Source organism: Miniopterus natalensis, chromosome 15 (assembly GCF_054644295.1).
Source record: "Miniopterus natalensis isolate mMinNat1 chromosome 15, mMinNat1.hap1, whole genome shotgun sequence".
Taxonomy (NCBI): domain Eukaryota; kingdom Metazoa; phylum Chordata; class Mammalia; order Chiroptera; family Miniopteridae; genus Miniopterus; species Miniopterus natalensis.
Window position 1 is genome coordinate 13854026 of NC_142095.1, and position 3834 is coordinate 13857859.

At 39.7% G+C, this 3834-nt stretch overlaps 1 non-coding gene across 1 annotated transcript; it reads right to left on the bottom strand.

Annotated features, from left to right (window-relative positions):
• Positions 1-394: 394 nt before the first annotated feature.
• LOC148091414 (small nucleolar RNA SNORD35) lies at positions 395-481 on the bottom strand. Its single transcript, XR_015715738.1, has one exon. It is a non-coding gene; the product is annotated as a small nucleolar RNA SNORD35 (small nucleolar RNA).
• Positions 482-3834: the final 3353 nt, after the last annotated feature.

A 3834-nucleotide genomic window follows, 5' to 3' on the forward strand; every position in this document is an offset into this window, starting at 1 on the left:
GGAATTAAGTCAATTTTATTGGATCAGGAGTCCGTGAGTCTTTAGGATCTCTGTATCTTTCTATTTTCTTCTCCATGTTCTTTCCAGCTTGCTTCTGTATCCTCGTGGAGCTGCTCTCTCTTCTGCTAATTGATCATGGCCATCTCCTTCCTCTTCTCCTCTAGAGGGGCTGCGACTGCCTGATACTCCAGCCAACCTCAAGAGCCAGGTGCCCAGGTAGGCAAATGGGGGTGGGGAATGATGTAAAGAAATGGGAGTCTGAATTGGGGAGAGGGTGGCCTTGAGAGAGAGGTTGATAACCTGTCCTAGAGGATCCTAGAAACTTAATAAACCAATTTCTTTCACCACGCTTAAAGCAGAAGACACATCTACCCCCTGTAAGGGCTTCATGCTTCTTCTGGCATCAGCTAAGCCATTGGCATTATTTCCACTCCCTCCAGTGACATCCACTGACCATCATGAGAAAAAGCCATCATCTTCTCTCACATTAGCTTTAAATAGGTTTTGTTAGATGGTTCTTCTGCTGGTCTCACTTAGGGTCTCTCTTTAGCTCTTTTCAGGTTTTGGGTGGGGCTGTAGCATCTTTGTTTCTTCACTCACAAGTCTGACCGTCACCTAGATAAGGACGCCTAACCTGGGGCCTCAGCTGGTGGGAACAGAGGCTAGGGTTGCTGATTCTCTCTTCCTCTCTTTCAGTTGATCTCTCCTCCACGTGGTCTCTCCAGCAGAGCAGCTGAACATCTTACGTTGTGGCTCAAGGCTGTTAGGCCTTCTTATGGGCTTAGGGCTTGGAAATATTCTAATGTCATTTCCCCTGCATTTTACAGTTGAAGGGAGTCACAGGTCCAGCTCACATTCAGTCTTTAAGAGGTCTACACAATGGAGGGAACACCGAGGGTTGCTATTCACTGGTGACCATCTTTGGACACTAGTTAATGTATCATGTTATATACTTTGGTCTTCAGTGTCCAACAATAATCTAGTGATGTCATCAATTATACAAGAAAAGCCTTTTTACATGAATAATTTAGTCAATTCTATAATTTTTACTGGATGCAAGTTTTAAGCTTCTTGGCTTAGCTCTATATGAAATAGAATCCCCATTACAGTATAAAGTTCCTTTTGAAATAATTGAGACTCCAGCTAGTTAAGGTGTGTGATTGGGCAGAGCACAAGAGTCAGGGAATGTGGAAGCCAAGTCACTAAGTGCTTGAGCCAGGATGAAGCTATCAGTATATCTTTTCAACATCTTTCTTAAAAAGTAACGTTGAGTTTATCAGGTTTAATAATCCAGAAATCTGAAAGAGGGAGGTTCTTGGAACATAGTGACCAAATGTGACCCTTCAACTTCATCACCAATTCCAATCTGTTTACGCCTGCTCCACCCAGGCAGCTGCTTCAAGATGGAAGGAGCCTGGGATGCAATTTCCACACTGAAAAATTGTATGAACAAGAAGTAAACTCATAATATGTTCATTCAATGAGATATTGGCATTGCTTGTTATAGCATCTCTCCTATCCTTATACAGCAGGCACTACTACTTAGAGCTTTCTGTAGAACCACCAGAGATTTTAACTGGTGCTTCTCGGGTGTTCAATAGATACTTGTTGAGTTGATGATCAAGGGATAAACAAGTAATTGATTAGGAAAAAAGGTATGGGTTGAAGAGTAGAAATAAAAAAATTTTTGATTTCTATATTAGATTGCTCAGTCCTGGCCCATGGTAGAAAAAGTAATTTTAATGTCCTTTCCCACTGGGTTTTTAATTTTTCCGCTCTCTCATGGGCCCATTAAGAGCTGGGAAAGCTAGAGAAGGTGACATCCAAAGGTTATTTATTAGCAGTCTGTTTTGTTTCTCCTTGAATCTAATTTCTCTCCTTTAAAAGATTTTACTGCTATAAGGAGTGGTATCTGGTACAAAAAACAAACAAAAAACAAAATAATAATTATATTTTAAAATATATTTCCTAGGCCCTAGTTGAATCTGGGAATGAATGTCTTTAGCAGTCTAAACATGAAAGACAGAATGAATTTTGAAAAGTGCTGTGCAGCCTAACCCTACTTATTCACTGGTTCTCACCTCCTTAATAATCCACAAACTCAATACTTCTCACACAAGACCCAGCAGTCTCACCCTGCTTCCCCACCAAGATTTCATAGCCAAGAGCTGTAATGAGGTCTCCTGCAAGTGCAACTCCCATTATGTTTACCAAATATGTTATGGTATCTTTACTGAAAGATTCTTGTCAACAGTGTGTGTCTCTCTGGGCACAGTTTACAGGGTGATTCTGTAAACTTACGTCTTTTTTTTTTTTTTTCTTTTTCCCAATTAATCCTACCTCCCAAGAAATGTGCTAATCTGTACTGGGCCTCCTTGCCATTGGTGTGAATTATCAGAGTTTTACTGTTTCCAAAAGCATTTTGCATATTTATACAATGTTATCATTCAAATGTACAATATTAACCCAGAGTGGGTTTCAAGCCAAAAGTAATTAATTCTGTTTCAGATAAATCAATTAGAAGTAGAGACTCTATGCTGGTTTTTGTCTTACGACTTCTAGAGAAGTGTAGGCAATATACAGTGGACTGATAATTATGTTAGATCCTTTACGAAGTCATACATTTTCTGATTTACCTGAATAACAGTGAGTTAGTCATAGTACATAGAGATGAGGGCATGTCTAGCTTCAAGAAAATTCAATACAAAAAGTCAAGCTTATGAAGGATTTAAATTATGGGGCAATTATTTGCATTACAAATTAATTATTTGCTTCACAGAAGCTTGGTAATTTATTAGTAATTTGACCAAAGAGGCTGAGAGGTTAATTTAAAGCATGAGTCAGAAACTTTGTCTTTAAAAAATATGTAGTAAATATTTAGGCTTTGTGGGCCATATGGTCTCTATCACAATTATTCAACTTTGCCTTTTTAGGTAGGGTATGTATGGAACAAAACCAGCCATAGATAATTAAGTAAATGAATAATCATAGTTATATGTTCCAATAAAACTGCATTTGTGAACACTAAATTTAAATTTCATAGAATTTTATTATGTCATGAAATAGTCTTATGATTCGGCACATGAATTATAATGTGCTGACCCCTGATTTAAAGTACTGTGAGCAAGTCTCAATTGGCAATCAGAATGAAATTAAGGCAAAGTGCTTGATATCACAGTGTGTAAGAAAAATAGGAATCAACAAAGAGCATTAGTTTAGAATGTAGCATTAATTGCCAGGAGCTTTGGCAGTGTGATACAGATGTGAGAAAACAGGTACAGAGAGGTCCTGTGACAATCTCCAGGGAGTTTGGAGGCCCTGGGATATGCGCTGACTCAGCCCGTAGGAGACCTCACATCTAATGCTCTTTAACTGTACCTGTGTCCTTCTACTTGCCCAGGGCTTGTGCGGAGGAGTTGGGGTTTTGAAGAGTTTCAGCCTCATCATTTTCTGACTTATCTGTCTGCTTTAGACAATATAATTTTTAGTCATGGGTGGCTCAGAACACAAGATAGATTCCTGCGTCTCACCTCCATAGATCTTGGCCAGAAGTTGTGGGATGGGGCCTTGAAATCTGCATGTTTCACAAACTACCTAGGATATTTTGATGAGGTCCTACAACTGGCGGGCAAAGTACCGACCGTTTTCTTTTCTAGTCCAGCTGTGGTTTTTGTCTCTTCTTAGGCCATCTTCCACCTGCTGTTCCTTCTCATTCCTTGTTCTAAAGGACTCGGCTGTGGATGGGGTTTGCCTTCTTTTGGGGGGACAACTTATGAAACAGGAGGTCCATGTGTCCTTACCCCCCACTGCAGCCAAAGCAATCTTTTCAATATG